This window comes from Phasianus colchicus, chromosome 10 (genome assembly GCF_987193195.1).
Source record: "Phasianus colchicus chromosome 10, bPhaCol1.hap1.1, whole genome shotgun sequence".
In the NCBI taxonomy this organism is placed as follows: domain Eukaryota; kingdom Metazoa; phylum Chordata; class Aves; order Galliformes; family Phasianidae; genus Phasianus; species Phasianus colchicus.
In genome coordinates this window covers 24,111,129-24,132,077 of record NC_143445.1, presented here as the reverse complement: position 1 = coordinate 24,132,077, position 20,949 = coordinate 24,111,129, and the positions used below count along the sequence as shown (strand labels likewise).

Here is a 20,949-nt window from a genome sequence, read left to right as displayed (position 1 = left end):
TCATTTACAGAGTTTTTAACCTAAATAATGTCATTCAGTGCATAAAATAGAAGGAAAGTGAATATTCGGGCACACATAGAGCTTTTGTTTTTCTCTCCTCACTTGGTAGAAAAGCAACAGCTGACTCAGAAAGACACTATAGGTAACAGAGCAAGATATTTTTGTATAATGATACGGAGAAAAATGACCAGTGCAGTTGCTCTCCAGTCTCAGCATATTTGATGTCAACTTTCTTTCTCTGCCAGCTGTATGTTTTTCCAGTGAATGAAACACAGATAATCTCAAGTGAAGAGCCAATAATCAATTTGGAAACAATAATGAACAAGTTCATTAAGCACTCCCATTGATGTTGTGCCTTCCATTATGTTTTCGTAGAGTTCCAGGCTGGGTAATACACCAGTCAGACTGCAACAGTATCAGCTGTATCAGAGATTAAACACTGGGTTCCTCTGGTTCACTAAGTTTGTTACTTCTGCTCACAAAGCACCAGGCCCCTGATACCACAGCAGTTCCATAAATAGAAATTATACTTTCATCTTAATTTAGCACTTCAAAACTGATAAACTGCAAACCTGAGGAGAATCAGAAGGAGAGGGAAGCACATCGTAGAAAAACATTTCCAAACCAAGAGCTGAAAGTTAAAATTAGAATATGCACATATAGCAGAAAACAGAAATCTTCAGATTTTGTGGTAAATCCAAAGGAAACTGTGTGATCCTCCAAGCATCTCCATTTGGATATGTGTCAGAGCTTTCCCACACACGCCTTGTGCTCCTTTCTCAGTTCTGGGAATATCATTCCAAAACCTCCAAGATCTCCCTCCCTCTGCCACTTCCTCTGTTCCTCTGCCAAAGCTGAGATGTGTGGCACACCCACCAGCCCTCCCTGCCTTCTCCATACAAAGAAGTTGCTCGGTGGGGCTAAGGAGAAGGGTACAGAGACCAGACTACATGATCAGGTTCTGTCCTGAGTTTCCATAGCAGTGTGTGGCCAGGTAGAGCCCAAGCTGCACCAGCTCCTGGAGCTGCAGCCAGCTACCTGGGTACCGCTCACTGCCACTGCCCCTCCTCAAGGGAAAAACGTCCCCCAGCCCCACCAGGAATACCTGAAGGCTCCAGCCATCACATGAGTTCTCCAGGCTTCTGTAACACACCCAGGAGCTGTCTACAAACAACCTACCATGTCCTCATGATGTGCAGCTTTTCATGTGCTCTGATCAGGGATTACATGCTCCTCATGTTAATCTTCATTGAGCCTCATTTCTGCATGTGAAATCCAGATGGGTGGACTGGCTGCCACTGTACCACCTTCTGACACACAGAGTCAGCCCCTGTGTGGGGGCTGCAGTAACTGCAGAGCCTCTTCATGTTGCAATGGGTCAGAAACCCTTTACCACAATGAACTAAGTCACATCCCAAGAGCATCAAGATAAAAATGACTGCTATAATTTGAGTCAATTCACTTGTAGGTTCTAAGCCTTCAGGTTACACTGTGTTCATACTGTCAGTGTTCTTGAATGATACTATGCTGACTTGATAATTTTTTCATTATAAAATAAATTGAATAAAGACTCTCTTTGAATCACCTGATAACTGTGCTCAGGGCTTCAACAAAACACTCACAAGGATGTCAAGGTGTTCTTCGGTGGTATCAGACTACAACTGTAATCCTAGTGTCAGTTTCTTTACAAACAGCAAATAAAGGACTGTGCAATTAAACATAATACTGTAGCTGAGAGAGGTCTCAGGCTAACCATGCAATAGACAGGTCCAGAGTCTTTGGGTAATCTGCGTGTACTGGATATCATAGAAACAGTGATTATTTTACAAATATTAAATGAAGGAAGCTTACAAATTCCCTGGCCATTCTTCTACTTTTCTCCTAAAAACTGTTTTTCCTTGTAAGCAAGTCTGTCATAGATTCTTTTGAAATGAAACTTCATGAATTTCAAAATTAAATGAAGAGTAAAATATGCTACAACCCACACAATCTCTAGAAGCAATACACAAAGCCCAGACTAATTCAGGCAGCACCTACAGCCCAAATCTTGCAACTGCCTACTATGTTCAATCAACCGTCAACTGTGGCACCAACCCATTTTCACATGTGAGGCTCACACCTTAATAGCCTTCTTAGACATTACTACTGACTAGTCTCAAGACAGGAATTTCTCTTATAAACAGAGAAATGCTTCCAGAATTTTACTGTTCCCCTTGTTTGCGCCCCTCTCCCCCCCCCAGGAAAAAAAAGTTAAGACACTTCTGATTGTATAACCAGAGAGAATCAAATATTGGAATTTCAGCTAGGAAGCAACAATATCTCACATGTAACATATTGTGCTTTAGAGACTGGTTTCAGCATGCAGTATAAATTGCAGCTTTGCTACAGAGAAGGATTCTGGTTCTGCAGATAACAATTCAGCCCCAGTATTAAATTCCCTTCCCTCACTGCTGTAACATCACCAAACTATTGTATATCTTGGTGTTCTAGGCCTCCTCAGTTAAGCTGGCAATTTAGAACAAAGAATATGTAGGCTATAGTTTCAGTACCAGGAAATAGAGAAGTCAGTGTTGATGCACACATTTCCAAAGCTGAAAGGACTTCAGTCTAAAGCTATAAATTATTCATAGGATATTCTGTCACACTGGGAAAGAGAACTGAATATTCATGTGCCACACTACTGGTGAAGTCCCGATAAATTTGAGAAATGAGATTGTGGAGACTTTCCTTACTTTCACTATATCTCCTGGGAAAAGTGGTGCCACAGTGGATCTCATCGATACAAATCTTGCAATCAAAACATATGATGCTGTGGAAGAGACTTGAGCCTTGAATCAGAGTTCCCTTATTGTTCTGGAGAAAATGGATTTAAAGAACAAGGGATGCCACAAGTTTGACAACTGTATTGTTCAATCACAGTCACTCATTAATGATTACTGATCACATTGCACTCATTAGCTAATCAGTTCTGTAGCTGTTTCTACAATGTATGCATATGCAATAATGTAAACATCTGATTTCTGATTCTCTGTTGCCAAATACCTTCTTTAGTGACTTGTAGCAAGATCAAATGAGTGCAAAGCATAACTATTCAAACTCAGCTGGGTTCCACCCATTGTGTGTTAATAAAAGTGACTGACTAATGCCCTTGACAATAAAGAGCAGTGCCTTGTGAAGGGTCTGACAACTGCATTTCAAGAAGACAAAGTAACTAGCTCTATAACATCAGTAACAAATGTAAGAGAAATCTGTATCAGCACTAGCCAGGCAGCAGCAAATCAAGTCTACAGTGTTCCTCCTTTTAAAAATCATTTGTTTAAACCAGATAGCGTTCTGGACACAGATAAGCTCTGGGTATACATACACATGCCCACAAGTTTAGTGGGCAAAACTAGAAGTCCTCTGCCTCTGTCCTCGCCCTTCCTACATCCTGTCTATACTATCAGCAAAAGCTGTTTGGTAGCTTTTAATCTACCTGATGCATACTCCTATGATCTGAACAGAAATATTCTGGGTGCACCCTGACTACAGACACGCTGAGCTCTTGTGCTCTTTTTAGCAAGACAATATGACCCCCAAAAGGTTTTGATGCTGTTGAAAGAAGAACAAAAATCAAAGCAGATGTTGTATTGAGAGTACCTGGTTTGCTCTTCATTCTTCAGAAATCCTGTTCTGCCAGCAGAAGAGCAGAACAGCCTTACTGAATGCAACAGTGACATGGTGTCTATGTGGGATGGTGGTAACCAGTCATAGAGGAAAAAATGGTCTTCTCATTAAATAGAGCGTGGAACCAGAGGACATGTGAAACTCACTTCTGACCCTCCTTCAAAGTTTGTGTCATCTTGGGCTTCTCCCTTAATTTTTATTATTATTTTTTTAATCTTTCCCCTCATTTTGTTATAATTCAAGGCAGATGGACAACTTTAAGACATAGTAAGTCTTACAACTCCTTTCTGAATAGGTTCTGTTCTTGTCTAGGTTATTTCAGAAGGACACAGCTCTGCTATCAATACTTCAGCACTAAGTAATAGTATGAAGATTGCTCAGACTCTGACTCCACATAACCTCTGTATTCTAATTTTCACGTTGCAATATTATTACTTCTTTATTTCTTGTGATGTGCAATGAGGTATATATTAGTATTGACAGTTCAGTACCTTTTGGCATACAATACCAAAAGAACACTAAGGATTGTTGTGCAAAGTGGCTGATTGCAGGCACTCCTCTATAAATGATTTGGATAAAATTAAATGTGAAGAATAAAATTGATGTTAATTGATGGTCACTGCAAAGAGTTATTTTCAGGAGTCTATTCCCCACGTTGTGTTTCACTAATGCAAAACAACAGGAGAGCAAGTTAAAGTGACTAAGTGTTTGGATTAGGCTTATCGTGCAGACAGTGCTGCCCTAGAAGCCCAGACACCCAATTTCTATGAATGCAAATTGAAAGCAAGTGTTTAGAGCTCCCAAGCTGCCTTTAAAGAGCTCAGTCCCATAAAAGATAATTTCATCTAATGAAAAGATTTTTCAGAGCTCCTTTTTTTTTCCCCCCCACACTTACGCTCCCAATAAGAGTTGCTGGTTTTTCAGAACTGCTGTAAGGCTGTGGTTACTCTCAGGGCAGCAGGAGTACCTCAGCAAGCTGAAACCACCTCTCCTGCCATGCTTCTGGGTACTCCTACCCCTGTGCCATCTCTGCAGTCTGCTGGCTACTGCTGAACATCAGAATCTTCACAAGTGTAGCTGCTTATTTACCTTCTAAGTTGCTGCTCACTCTATCATGTGAAGAAAATGAAACAACCAAAAACAAACCAGACAATCAAAAAAGCCCAACAAACTATTAGCATTTAAATTGTGTCATAAGGTAAACAGTGTTCATTGCTAAGCCACAGATTCTGTTGGGGTAAAAGAGCCACCACGCATACACACAGAGCTGCTGAGCTGAACTGCATCCACAAAGTGAATTACAGCATATTTTCCAATTATGGTAATCATTTGGCCTTGGACTGCACCTTACAGTGTCTATTAGTCAATCCAGTTGCTCACTGATACAGCTAAGAAAATCATCTCCATGTAAACTAGACAAAGCATAGAACAAATGTAAGCCCAGTCAATGAGTCCGGCTTTGGTAGCTCAATGCCTATGGCAGGAACAGCAGCAGGAAGGATTCCGGCCTCCCATCGGTGCTGCTTTTTCCTCCCCATTGCAGCCTAATCACCCCCTTATTTGTACCACTTAGTATTAAATCAAGTGCTGAGAGCTGAGCTAGATGTTTCCTAACAATATTTAAGATTTTCATAAATACTGTTAATAATTAGCAGCAACTCTGCCAGACAGCAGACAGAGATACAAATATGGCAGATTCAAAATATGTAAGCACAGTAGATCAGCCTGTGTGCTCCAACACTGATCATATATGTTGTACAAATAACACATAGGTTGTGTTAGCTGAAAGGTGCAACTTCACATAGCTGTAACCATCCTTAGACTAGCTGTGTTAAATCACCCATTTGTTTCTGTGAGAAATACTCATGATTCAGATATCTCCTTTAGGATGAAACGAATTACACCCTGAACTCCACTGCCTGTTCTAGTCCAGTCTTTTTTGGAGTTAGGCTCACTGCTTTGGGTGGATGTGCTCACTCACAGCCCACGCCAAACGCCCTCTCTGGGATGACACAGCACCACGTTGGTGGCAGAGCTGGGAACAAAGCTCCAATTTCCTGACTCTCACCCCAGTGTCTTTGGTGCTGAATATTGTTTCCTTGCTTTTGGAACTCAGGCAGAACAAATTGAACTTTGCCCAGGAATACAAAATAAACCACGAGATTAAAGTGCACACTGAAGACTCCTGTTTATAACACTGACTTCTCATTAGCACATACATAATTTCCACTGACACATACTGCAATGTGGTATTTCAGACTGCTGCACAGGGTATTACATCGCTGAAGGTGGAACAGAGCCCTGTGAACCAGCCTCAGGTGGATTTAAATTACTCTCTGCTCTTTCAAAGTGACAGTTTCTGATCTCTGATTTCTATTGGTTACTAAGCTACTAGCAACAAGCATATTGTGCACAGGGAAACGGTTATTGTATATATCTGGGTCACTAGACAGTTTGTAATGCAACCTGCTTTCAGTGTTAATGCACACCTCTACACATTTACTGGCTGCAGCAGCTTAGCTGTACTTAAGTATTCTGATGTTTAGCTTCAGAAAGGCACAAGAGAATGTGGATGCTGCTGTGGTGAAGTAAATCAATCCTAAAAATCTGTGGGATTTCACCACATGGATAAGTTCTTGGAAAGCTGAGAGCTATTTGGCACCTCTCAGTGTTCCCACTCTTTTTTTGGATATCTCTCTTCGCTTCAGGATACATGGTTCTGTATAAGGAAATGCAGGTGGGACACTCCTCAGGAGGAAATTACAAATGACAAAAAGCCCCTCTGAGGAAAAAGAAAGTCACATAAAATAGAGAAGGCTTTGACTTGCATTTTAACACATGGAAACAAATCAGCTCCATGTATCCATGCCCATTTCACAGCCCTTAAACCAGGAGAGCAAGAGCAGTATTTTTGCCTACATCTCCAAATGGCAGCACACACTCATCCAAAGAGATCCTTTAATAGCATGAAAGCGTGAAAAATCAGCTCATATTGCAATTAGTTCTATATAGTTCCAGTAACAGAGGAAATACAGGCAGACAAACAGAGCAAAAACTCTGAGCAGTTCTCTTTATGTAACAGAACCCTTCCAATATGTCTGCACAGCAAAATAACCTGTTAATTGCTGTGAAGGCTGTGATGATACTCATAACTTGTTTACAAAATGATACCTCCTTAATCATTCTCTATTTCTTCCATGTCGTACTGCATATTAAAGTGTTCTGGTTTTTTTTAATAGGATCTTACTTATATAACAGCAGGCACATGTGAAGTAAACATGAAATAGGAGCCTTGGCTCCACAGCAATTCACACAAAAAAAACCTATCTGTATGATTTCTCCATGGCTGCAAGCAACACTGAAAACATTTTTTTCCTAATTGATTGTCAAAATTCAGTACTTTTAATCTAAATAAAAGTGCACAATGCACTGCTTGGGAAGAGCATGTCATACCTTAGCCTATCATACTGTCAGCTAGTCATACCCTTCTTAAGGATATCTGAACCACATGGCTGACTTCAGCTGATCCTTCATTTTAGGAGATAAAAATTCTTACTTTTCATAAACAATTGCATACATTCCTGAGGCTCATGGTACTGACCTGTAACTGGACTGGGCTTAACAAGCACTCCCTGGAAAGTCTCCCTGGGCTGGGGCACAGCTGTGACATCCCCGCATGCATCAAGACAGGATCCTAAGTAATGCTGAAGAGGCTATGAGGGCCACAGACCTTACAGATGATAGTTTTATAAGGAAAGGTAATAGGCTCAAACAGCAAAATTTAGGGGGTCACCAGGAAACTGAATGGATTGGGGTGGTCCATCTTCTGGGGTGAGATCATGGGAACACTGCATCTCTGAATGCGGCATAGAAAGCTTTCAACAAAAGTGTAAGAGAATTTCTAGGACTAAAACGTCTAACCTTACATGGAAATATTAATATAAAAGGCACAAGAGAAATTTGAAGAAGATAAATAGCAAGATACTGTAAGCAGTAAAAGAAAAGCAAGTAGAAGGAAGAATGGTATTGTATGTTAAAGAAAGCTTGGAGAGAAAGAAATCTGTCTTATTTGGGCAATCCAGACCTTGGACTGAAATTTCAGGGTCAAGTGGAAAAAGAACATCACTAAGACTGTGTCACTGCTCACCTAAACACAGTGGTAATAGCAACCATGACAAGCTGAAAGGCATCTGAGACTATGAGAGCAGGATACACTGTCTAAACATAGAATGGGTGACAGACAGGATATCAAGACTGAATATCTAGACATCACTGACAATTGCTTCCTTGATTAGCTCCTCACAACTGACTGGAAGAAAAGCTATTCTTGGCTTGAGTCTGAGCACTACGTGGCTCTGGCTTCTAATGTTCTTACTGGATCACAGAAATTAAGATGACAAACTGCCCACCAAGAAAGAACAGCCATGCATCACTGCTCGCGAAGTCAAGGAGTTCTCAGTCTGTTAAGTCTGTACCCAGGCCAGGTGAGGTTTCAAGTCAAAGAGTACTTCAAAGAGTAGTTCTTGAATTTGGTAGCACTTCAGATTATTTTATCCATACATAACTAGAGAAGCCACAGGAACAGAATCCAGATATCCATATTCACCTTGAGTATCTCCTTCCATGAACTAAAGATCCATCGCATCAAAAGCACGGCTTCTAGAATGACAATTTAATGTAAAAGAAATAATCATTCGTGCTGCTGCACAAATGCTTCCTAAAAATGACAACAGAGAGCTAATACAGACTTAACAGACTGCCCAGCCAGAGCTCCCCTTGATGTTCAAGATGTTACCTTTGCAATTGTACTCACTGAAAATGCAATTTTCTCTAGAATCAAATATTCCTCTATACATACAGCATGCATGGACACAAAGATACAAAAACAAGTATAGACTGTGATTCCATGGTGTGATGCAGCTAATCTGAACTTGTTCTTAGTGACTCTCAAAAAGCTAACATGTTTTCAAATGAGGCTCTTGAGGTTTGATCATGCTCTCATTAGAGGCATTAATGAAATTCTCAGTGATTTTACTGAGAGCTGGAATTTGGTCCTTAGGAAGATAAGAAAACTTAATATTAAATGCTGCAATCTTCTTAAAAGATATTGTTACTATCCATTGATTTTCAGAAATAGCATCTCATAAGCAGTTAGATCATTTGTTATCATAAGAAGTTCCACTGATGCCTCAGGCTTCTGAGAGTTTCTTCTTACTTTATTTTCTTGTCTGGTAGAAAGATAAATGCCTGAGAAACAAGGCAGTCTTAAAGTAATTTTCTTCCATTTTAATTCACAGGTTTTTGTGAGATTGCAGTTGCTGTGTGCAATTTCCAAAACCATAATTGGCATACATTAAGAAGGTATGTGCATACAGTATAGCATTACTACTGTCTCCTGCAAAGCTGTTCTATTTATGAAAAGAGATTCAGAATTATGGAAAATAACTTGTACAGAAATTAATACTTGGCATTTATTTTTTCCCTCTTGAAAATGCTAATAATTGGGAATTGTTCAGAACTCATCTAAGCAAAGACCCACTGGAGCCAGAAAATGTCATACATTTTAACTCCATTTAGCTATCATTTAGATTTAGTTTTGCACACAACTCAGAGCAGAATTTCCCCATTAATGACATTCCCGCTTCTGAAACTTTAGTCTTTGTTTTGATCTGAACAACCATTCTAACTTTTAAGTTCTAACCATTCTAGCTTTTAACTAAACAAGTTCTAATCCACATGCACAAATATCTTCAAGTATTTGCTTTTAGAAAGCACCTCTACACATTCATAGTCCTCTGAAGAACATGTAGGAAGACTTGAATGTCTGAGATTTTGGAAATCTTGGAGACTCATCCGATTCTCCCTTCCCCATCTAACTTCATAAGAAATGCTTAAAGATCTGCTATTCTATGCAATGCAAAACTAGATCAACCGAAAGCAACTGGCTTTAATCTTCATTACTTAAACATCTACTTCATATCTGATTTCTATGCTGCTGAAGTGTAAAAAAAAAAAAAAAAAGGAATATAAGAAACTTAGTAAGTACCCATGTAATTAATTTCTGTTCTTTTGGCTAGAACTGTAAAGTCACATACCAATTTTAATTAATTTGCTTTTTTCTTAACTTTTATTACTTAAATTTCCTTAGCAGGCCAATTATCACTCTACCATAGCAAGCTGGGGATGTGGCCACTGAGCTGTGCACCTACTGGGATTCACCCCTTGTAGAACAAAACCAGAGAAATAGAAGTAAGGCAGCTCACACCTCATCACCAAAATCAACTGTACTCTCATTTCTAACAGTTGCCATCATATACTCAAGAACAGTGCAATCGAGCACCATTCTGTCAAATGCCACAGCACATTCAAGGAGCTGAGTGTCCCCAACTCCAGGTGGGAGAAACTGACATCTCAGATAGTGAGACAAACATTTCAAGGGCAGTAAGAACAGAAGAAAAATTTTGCCCAGGAGTATTGAAGACAATCTGATGGAAAGATACCTGGCTCCTCTCTAAAATGTGGTGCCACTAAAGGAATGTGGAACACCAATTTCTATTCCTCTATAGGTTGATGACCTCCTTTATCACTCTGCAAGCATTGCTCCATTAGCCAGTTCTGCTCTCTCTCATCCTCAGTGAAGAGTTCTGCAGACTTCTGCTAATTGTTGCAGAATTTTACGGTGCTGAAAATTATTTCTGGATCAGTGCAATTGTCTGTCACTGAGTAAAGCCATTACCTGGAAGCATTTTGAATGAAACAAATCACTTCTCTATCACTCAAATGGTCTTGTAAAATGAAAAATATAGTGAGTTTATTGGCAATACTCTTACAGCTTTTGTTCAGAAACTTGTATAGGAAACCTACAGGAAAAAAAAAAAGCATCACACCACTGTCAGAAGCTTTCAAAAACATCAGATGCTATGGGGTATCTGCAGTGTGGATCACTTTGGGAGTAGCAATGATGGAAAATGCTGCTGACATATTCACTGTCAAGATTTATAGGGCACATTTGCCTAAAAATAATGTGCCACAGTTTGACAGGAAAATGTAATTGTTTCCAGTGCCAATCACTTTCTTTGTCTTCTTTCCTTCATCCTTTCTCTTCTCTTTCTTTATGCCTATATAGATGATAGATAGATTTACATCCAGAGATGTATTCCATGTATAGCAGGATGACATGTGTCACCAGCCCTTGAAGAAAGATATATCAAGTGCCAGCTGGATGTAGCAGAACAATAAAATGCACACTGCTAGAAGATTCTCTCTGTTGCAGAAAATAGTAAATAAAAGGATGCATGCAGAGATCACTGGAGATAACTAAGACAGATAGATTAGACGTTACTGATGGAGCAGGCAGCCAGATTCACACCATTAAGAGCTGGTGTGTTATTTTTTTAAAACACAAAAATAAGCAGTGAAGACACAGGAGTGGCACAAAGCCTACCATAACTGTGTCTCCGCAGCTCTGTGCTGCCTGGAACCACTTGCAGGATGGAACTCAGGGCTGGACTGGGAAGAACAAGGCAGATTTACCATACTGAAGATATTATTCAAGTACCTTTTTTCTCTTGACAGCACTACAACATGATCTTGAAAATATTTATTACCTACAGTATTACACAGCAGCATGACAAGAACAAAGGAGTTAACTACTCAAAGAGCAGTGCATTTGGTACACAATGGCAGAATCAGGTCCATCCTTAGGTTATATGAAGTATTCATAGGAAAAATCTGAAAGTTTCAAAATAGGAGCCTCTGAATTTCATTTTGAAGTTGAAATAAAAGATTTCATCAGTTCTTTGGTCCTCATGAAGAAAAATTCTCAAAACACTAGAATGGTTTTATTTGGAAATAAATTTCAGAGTTGCATGCTTTCATTATGAATATAACTTTAACCTTTAGGAATTCCCCATGATTCTGCCCTGACTTAAGAACGATCTGCTGGAAAAAATTTCATGAGCATTTCTTAGTTCTAAATTAATAGAAAACAATTACAAATATTATTTATAAAAAAATATTTGAACTACTCATATGAATTTCTTCTCACCCGCATGCCACCTTAGGATCAACAAACCCTGAAATCCTAAAGGGAATTTTTATTAATGAGAGCTCAAGCCAACTTTATGTTTACTGAATGTTTTAAATCAGTGAAATATATTCCATTAAATCAGTGAAATACCAAAACAAGAGTAAAAAGAAAAATGTTTCATAACATTTACATACATTTATGCATAAGATCACCATAGAACGTACATACTCTTATATTCCTCAGAAATTCATTAATTTTACTGACAGACTGCAAGCAGGTAGAACTCCTAATTTTCTTCTTTCCTTCCAACTTTACTTTGTTGTTCTTGGGTTTTTTCCCCCCCTTTTTTTCCTCCTATTCCCTTATTTTTAACTGCTTCTAGCTTTTGCCACTTCTCAAGTGTTCTTACCATATTTTTGCATTTTATTGAAATTAAGTTCCCAACAGCCCTTCCTTTATATATTAAAATTGTAAAGTTGAATGACAAATAATGGATGACAGCTCTTGTTAGGTAATCCTCATCCTACTGTTGATATTTCTCAATGCTTTTCTTGCTCTCTTGTTACAGGAAGGTTCCTCATACTTTATTTTTATCATTTATTATTTACCAGGTGCCACATGTTCCTCATTCTTTACAAAACAGCAAATGTTCCAGGTCTCTGCCCAGAAAAGTTAATGATTTATGATCAAAAAGATATGGAATTTTTTTAGTTTGAAACCCTCTTGAATTTCAAATCATAGAACGATCAGTAGAAACGTTAACAAATCATCACAGTCCACTGCTGACCAGACAAACCTAAGACACTATAAAATCAGTAAGCATACACATGTTGTAAAGTATTGTATAATCAGTAAGCATACAGAGAAGTTGGGCTAGTGAGATTATCACATTGGAAAAGATAATCAGAGATAAATAGAAGTGCTCACCGGTGTTACAGGCTCATAAGAAACTCCACAAGAAGCAATCTCCAGAGAGGGATCCTTCCTTGGTGGCAGTCAGCCTTAAATAAGGTCTGAGTGGTGCAGCCAGGCTCCACCCCTTCTGGTCACACAGCTGAATTGCCTTCACCTGTGCTCCGTGGCTGACTCAGTGCTCACCTCATGTGATTAATCAGAGGTTCAGGCTCTGATTCAACAGTTCCAATACAGACACCAAGGTCTTGTCTGTTACTGTAAACTCCCAATCTGTTGCCTTTCCAGTATTTCCATTCCATTACTTCAAGACAGTGGAGCTGGTGCTTATATCACAATTTGCTATGCAACTATGGTGTGTTCATGTGTTTTGATGTTGATCTGTCCTTACAGTAGTTCAGTAAAACCTGGATAGATAACTTCAGAAGTGACCGTGACATGAAGATCTGTTGCAAGTCATAAAAAAACTTTTCTGTTCTTTTGGGTAAAATTCACTGCTACATATTGAATAGCTGGCTTAAAGGAACTATTAGTCTGTAAATATAACTTCTAGGTCTATAAATGCAACTCCTTCACTCAATCCACATCTTGCATCTAGAGACTATAAAGTGCCAGTCAACCTTTTCTGCTGTTTTCTGATGTACCAATGAAATGCCTGAAAAAGACACAAAGATGGAGAATTTAACTGTTTTCTCATCATTCTTTTTACACCAGATAACAATCAGTTCAGCCTGTGACAACAGAAGCTAAAACCATTACCAGGCTTCTGAATGCTCTTGTCACTTATGTAAGCATTTCAGGCCTGAGCTTTGTCACTTCTCAAAGAAGTTACTGAGAAAAATAGCAAATACAAAACAATTTTCAGAGTTTAGTAAATGCTCAAACTTTTCAACATTAAAAATAGTCCAATGAGTGATTCTTGTGATTCTTGTTATTCTTGCGATAAGCAGAGCTAGTTTGTTTTCCTCTTATCAAATCAACCTCAATAGCTGGAAAAACTACACAAGCATTCAGGCCTGTGAGCCTTTCTTCACATCTGAAATAGAAGTTAACCTTTAAGCTAAATAAAAGTCATAAGCAAGAAAATTCAGCATGCATTGGGCCTTCTGAGGCAGTCTGGTCCTATTAATGCAGGTGAAAGCTAAGATGGTTGTCTTCAGAAAGGCAGAAAGAGAAAGGGAATTTGTAAAGCATGCTACTAGTGTGAGGAGGAAGGAAAGCTACTAATCTCTTTCTATAAACCATTTACTTCTGGATATAGTGCAGTTGTGCCCTTTTTCCTTCTAAAGACAAATTCTTTCTAAAACCACCAGTTGTGACCAGTTGTGATCTTCACGCTCTCTTCACATCTGTTGTTAAGCTGCACTTAAGATGCAGCTCCATCACCGACTTACAGAATTCCAGTATTGTATTTCCCTAATTATTTTCCAACAAAGACCATGTGCTACTCAGTGTCAGCTTTGCTTTGTGACTCTAGCAGTACATTGGAGCACTATGTGGCAGAACCCCTTGAAAATAGGAATTTTCTGCAGTATGCTAGCACAACAAATAAAGCTGAAATAAAAAAAATACATAGAGAGACTGAAGGAGTCGTCCAGCTGTGAGAAGGAACAGTATTGTTTGGGCTACAGTAGTTCAAGACCATGCTCCAAGGCTAGAGGAAACGTCTTGCTTCTGGAAGACAGGCTCCTCAATTCTCTTCTCCTTTTGTAGCTAAGAGGTAACATGAGATGTATGACCAACTTTGGATTAGCATGTTAACACAATGAGGAGAGACAAACAAACTGGTGGAGGGACGCAATTAACTTGAATCTGAAGCTTACTCATGTCTGTTATACTTCTGTTAGGTTCTTAATTGAACCAAGAGAAGTAACTTTGGTTTGAGGTGTGCTTCTTCTGGCAGGCTTTGTATTCATGGGCATGACAAAACCAGAAACATTTCTCTCTCTAGCTCAGAAGACTTAGCTATAGATTAGAAACCCATTATGCCATCTCATCTCATATGCTTAGATTATATAATAATTATTATAATTACTATTATTATATAATAATCTAAGCATATGAGATGAACAAAAAAAGGCCTCCGGAGGTAACAATCTAGATTCAACCTGTCTTTGTTCTTGTGTTTACAGTAACCAGGAAGCAGCTAATCATCTTTTATTTCTAGTAACAGCTCAATTCCTACAGGATGGCCAATTGAGAATTGGTGGTAATTACCGGTTGCAGGAAGTGATTACTGACCTAAAGAAGGCTTTAGCAATACCTTAAATGTTTACTCCTTTTTGTGCTAACATAAACACTTTTCTGACTCCCTCTGGAAACTGCAGATCATATTTTGAGAACACTGCTTTACAGAAATACAATGATCCTGACTTCCAGAGAGAAGACTTCAAGCTTGGAGTTGTCAGTACTTCAAAGTTCGACACATCTAACTTTCCTCTGAGATTACGTACATTCCTCTGTCTAAAGATGATGATGACCATAACTCATCTCATCATCTTTGCAGTCTAATTTCATTAATACATACAACGTTTTGCAGTGCTTGGAGAAAAAAAAATACACATTACAGAAGTGGAAAGCTAATTAGCTGAAGTGAGACCTTTACAGAACAGTAACTCACACTTCACAAGGATTGCACATATTTTTCAACTGTAGAGTTTTTGGTGTCAGAACACATTTTCTTTTATTTACCACAACCAAAACACATATGAAAGAACACTATGGCAACAGAACTCACTAAAAAATTGGCTTTTCCTGCCTTAGTTCTTCACATTTACATCTGAAATTATATAGCCTTACTGGGGAGGAATAACTCCTACGTTACTTCTTGTCGGAAGGAAGTGCTGTGAAAATTAACATGTAGATTGCACATAGGAATCATGAGTAAAGCTTTGTAGCTTGACAGCTCATAATAATGGCCCAATAGGTTTTGAGCAGCAATAAAGGATAAGCAGGGGAATCCCTGGGAGTGCTGAGTGAATGGGAAAGAGCTGGAATTAAGGTGGGCAGAAAGCAATTACATAAATTGGAATTTAGACGAGACAGCAGAGCTAACACGACAGTAATGTAAGAAGAGTGAGATGCAGGTATAGTAGAGATTTTGGTTACTATTAGCTCCCTTCACAGTTTTTATAGGGTGATAGCATAATCTGTTAGCATGAAAAGAATTGTGAAGTTTTAATTGAACTTATTAACATCTCTTTATCCATCCCTGGAGCAAAGTCAATATCATAACGTCTAAGTGTGTTTTCTGAATCCTTAACAGAAAAAAACAGAAAGTAAAATCTAGCTTGACTCATTTTTTTGAACCAACGTTTGCATGAACAGTGCTTGAGCAGCAATTTGCTTGCTTTGATTTATGAAGAGACTGGAACATCAGCATCCCTGAATCAGCTGTTGGAAGGATTTACAGCACAACAGAATGAGATGTCTTGTGTGTCACAAGGAGCAGACACACACCAAACAAGGTTTCCTTGGCAAACAGCAGTCAAGCAATAATGCCGATTTTGCTGGAAATTACTCCATACTTCAGAGAAGAAAACCAGTAGAGAGAGAGAAAAAACAGGACCCAAACTTTTCTCCAAGGTGTCTGCATCTATGGGTTTGGTTACAGAATAAAGCATGACGATAAACAATCCAAACACAGTGAGTAAATGTGAATGCATTACAAAATTATGGTGTTCTCTAACTTGGGCTTACAAGAAGATTTTTTCTTGCCAAAGTGCAAATGCTCTACGTGCCCTCCAGCTTCCAAAACAAGCAATGTTTTTGCATCTCATCAGCCAAACATTCCCCAAGTTCATTATTTTGCTGTGACATTGTCTAACCAGATCTTCCAGCACGTGCTACATATTCATCCTTGTCTTGTGAAACAGTCTCCACAAGCTCCCTATACTCATCCTTATGTCTAAGCAAATTCATATATCTACTGCACGTGATATCTTAATCACTGGTTCTTTCTGGAGGAAAGTTTGAACATCTGCTGTGTCTTAATTACAGAATCTCAAGGGATATCAGCTGTCTTTCACATTAGTTAGCAAAGCCTTCCCTATTAGTAATTCTTCAGAGGCCAAATCATTCATCTTAGTGTTGCTGCAACACAGCAGGTGAAATACAGCGCAGCAAAGCAGCACAAGACCTATTTGCCTTCCAAGTCCTTCACTTAGGCTTTACTCCCTAAGCCTAAAACACAGGAGATAAATATCCCTCTGCAACAAGATGAATTCCATCTGAATGAGGTGGAGTTGTTCAGTAAGGAGCAGGCCTTTGGCAGGTATAAATCACCACAACTTTGTTGTCATGGAGCTTTAAGAATTTATCCCTACTGATGATCTGCTTTGGGATTTGCAGCTTTTATTGCTGTGTCTGTATTGCAGCAGTGAAAGGTTGTCTTACTTATGATGAAAGTAAGCGTGGCACAATGATATGTTTGTATTTATAACACTATGTGTATTTATATGTGATTGTTATTCACTACATTTTCTCTAATCACATCTGCTCTTGCTACTTTCTGAATCTGAAATCCCCCATTAAGATGAATTGCCAGTAACAGCCTGGATCAGCCAATGCTGACCCTGTGGCACGTACAGCTAATAGCATGCACGCCCCACTGCCCCAGTGTGCAACAGAGAAAGCAGAACCAGGCAGACCGAGATAGTGACAATTTCAGAGGACCAGTGCTACAGCCAGATTACAAGACATAAATTCCTGAACCAGGTCCCTGTGTTTACATGACCAGAGAACATTTTCTGACAAAGTGAGGAAGTGCTTCTTTCTGAAAATGATGCAAAGACACCATTACAGCAAATCAACAATTCATCTTAAAGTGAACAGAAAGGGAATAATGAAAAATTGTAACATAACAGGGGTTATGTTAGTAAAGTAAAACCTTTTGAAGTATTCTCCTTTAAAGATTTCTTTTATGTTTATTCTGTTGCACAAGTTTACAACATAATTTTTATATGGTTGTCTGAAAAAGGAGTAGGCTTTTACATTTTTCAGATGAGATTTGCAAAAGCACCAAAAAGATCTCACAAATAAAAATACAAAAAAATCCCATGACTTCCTGTGGGACTTGTGCTATTGCACCATTCATGTTGTCATTGAAAATCATCTCTTCTGAATCCAGTGTTTTTATTCTGTTTCTGGCAATGGAGACAGAGTAAGTTACATCATCACAAAGTCAAAGTCAACATATTTTTCCAAGGCTTTTTGTTTCTTTGTGTGTATGTTTCCCATTAAAGCCCTACATTATCACACAGTGATGAAAGAGACTCAAAAATAAATTTGATTTACCTGATACTGACAAAGTCAGCTTTCAGTCTCTCAGTTTGTCAGAAGACAGAGTTCAGAGCCCAGTCATGCTCTGTCATCATTTGTTTCACTGGTGTTAAAACCAAGACATTTCCCACATAAGCATTATTCTTTTCCTGTCTCAGCTTGTTAAATACGATTGCTGCTGTTAATTGAGATCACATATACATATAAGGACTTCAGTCATTTTTTGTCTCTGTAACCATCAACATATCCCAAAATTGCAAGATAGCTATTTCATTTACAGCCAAAGAAAAGTTAAGATAAAATGCTTTTTCCCCTGTGTGGACTCAAAATGACTACAAACACGCTTTTACACAAGTAATTTGGGAATGGCAGAAAACTGAAAGAAAAGATTCAGGAGAACTTGTTTGTGGTAGAATAGCCTTGCATGCTGAGTCTCACAGTGTCTGGTCTATTTAAAAATGACTTCCTTGCTATTAATCATGTGTAGGCATTTCTATGACAGCAGGAGAAAAGATGAGCTGGAGCTTCTATACTCACACAACTCATGACCCTGAAAAATTTAAGAGCACCTCTCATATTCACACACATGGGCAAGGACATAGGGATTTGGCTCACTGAGCTGGAGAGACAGACACGTGCTCAGGATCCCACGGAGTCACATTCCAGAACAGCCTTTCCTTATGTGAAACAGGCTGCCCACAGAGGTGGTGGAGTCACCATCCCTGGAAGTGCTCAGGAATCGTGGAGATGTGGCACTGAAGGATGTGGTCAGTGGCCATGGTGGGGATGGGTTGGGGTTGGACTTGGCGATTTTAGAGGTCTTTTCCAACCATAATGATCCTATGATTCTATGTGCTTCCCTTCCTGTGACATCAATTTGCATTGTGTCAGCAAGCTGTTCTTGATCTGTGTGATAAGAAATTTTTAACTGGCACAGATGAGATGCTTTGGATTGCTTCAGACAAAAAGAAAAAAAAAATAATAAAAAAGTCTTCTAATAAAAATAACTAGGAACTCATTACATAAATTCAGCATCTAAAATGCGAACTTCCCACTCAGCAGAAAAAAAGTAATAAGTTTTGGAGCCAGTGCAGCACAGGAAGGCCAAAATATGTAATGAAGAAAGGTTTGATGGTTCTAAGGGAACTGAGGAAAGCACATTCTCCATCTGATATTGGAGGGATGTGGGCAATAAGCCCTGACTTCCCTGAAGAGCCCTCCCAGAGTGACATCAACTGTCCAGAGAAAAAGAATTGATGCTTAGGATTGCCATACACTGGGTCTCAGTGCTGCTGCACTTAACACAACCAAAAATACAGGCTTGTAACTGCTTCTGGGCAAGGTTTACAGACGGGAAAAGAAGCTTCCTTTAACCTCTCATGCTGAGTTTGAAGGCAGGATTCACACACACGCAAGCACATACATATTAAAGAAACACTTATCTAAGAAATCTCAGACTTTCTCTTACTTTGTAGGAAGACGTATGGTATTTAGGGGTAACACCGCAGGCTGGGAAACAGTAAAAGCAGGTACTAGCTTAACTTTTGCCAGTAGTGTAACACATGGCCTTGAGTAAATCAGTTTAGAAATTACAAGAACAGTAATTACAATGATCGGTTGGTTGTTCGACTGTAACATAACTAAAGGAACACTCCAAATCAATTATGACTGGACACATTTTTCAGAAAAGAAACAAAGAAAGCAAAAACAAACAAACAAAACCCCATCAAGGAAACATGATTTTTAAAACTCTAGACAGAGAATCCACAGCAATCATTTAAAAGCAATTAAAGTAATGTTTATGGTTTATTACCTTCATTGTGAGAATGTCCACCTAGACTCTACTATTGCCTAATTTTGATTTTCCACCATTTTATCTTTGTGTAATTGCTATATTGAAAAGTGTTCTACTTCCCCATTCTGTATCCTATATAGATACAGACTGGGATAAATAATTTTTTATTAAGCTAAACAGGTTCAAGCCATGGATATGTTCCTACCCAGAATGTCCAGGCTGTCCATCAACCATCATCTAAGCCCTTACCAACTCTTTATTCCTTTTTGAAACATGAATCTGAATCTTTGCACATGCTCAGATATTCAACACTGCTGACACCACAGCAACATAACTTCATGATTCCTGTTTGAAATTTCTCATTTTACACCTTTAGGCCCTTGGCCACCACACGACAAGGAAATCTTAGATTCAACCAATTATCTACTGTGATCTCCTAAGTACTTTTCTGGCAGTTTCTCCAGATGGAGTATTGCTTATTCAGCAAAAGCCAAATTATTTGTTCATATATATGTTCTGCTTTGTTTTGTTTTTCTAAAGCAAACGGCTTATGGATTCTTCCATAAGTTACTTTTATTTCCAAACTCCAAAATTCTATGCCATCTATATAAATTCGCCATTGGTATTTTTCAACTCCTTAAAGGAAATGAGAAGCAGAGCATGGCCTAACAATTCCTATGGGATCCCATTAGATAATGATTCCCAGTTTTCATGTTAAGACCAACAGAAAAGCAATTTTAAGCCCCTTTAATGTGTTGCCCATCTGAATTCTCATTTCTTAATCAAAGGTTGTGTGTTACCATGATATATGTCCAAATAAATACATTACATCAGCACTACAACGTTTATTGACCAAACATCATATGTCAAAAGAAAGTTATTGAGTTAGTCTGGCAAGATATACTTTCCATAAACCAATGAGAACTGCCATAAATTACATTATTCCTGATTATTACTTCACTAATAATGTCCCATATCAATCTTCCATTATTTTGCCAAGGATTGGCACCAGGCTGAAAGGCCTGTAATTACTAAGCCATCCCTTTTAAAATTCTGGCACAGTACTTACTCCCCCAGTGCTGTAGCAATTAATGAAAAACAACATTAACAGTCCGCAGACATTCCTAAAGGGTTCCTTGAAATCTCTCCCTCATGATTGCTATTGGAACCGCTGATCACAAAACGTCACCATTTGTGCAGTCGCGGTTTAACAACCTCCAAAGTTAGTGATGAACTAGAAGTTATTTCCCAAACTCTAGCTCCGCCT

General features: G+C 38.8%; 1 long non-coding RNA gene across 3 annotated transcripts in view; it reads right to left on the bottom strand.

Moving 5' to 3' along the window:
* The window catches only part of LOC149916673 (uncharacterized), a 140,456-nt gene that overhangs the window by 13,576 nt on the left and 105,931 nt on the right, over nt 1–20,949 (bottom strand). The window contains exon 4 of one of the 3 annotated variants that reach the window (XR_016469828.1): nt 12,633–13,262. The exons of the other annotated variants lie outside the window; for them this stretch is intronic. This is a non-coding gene — a long non-coding RNA (uncharacterized LOC149916673). Of the gene's footprint in view, nt 1–12,632; nt 13,263–20,949 lie in introns of those variants that run through there. 3 annotated transcript variants of the gene reach the window in all.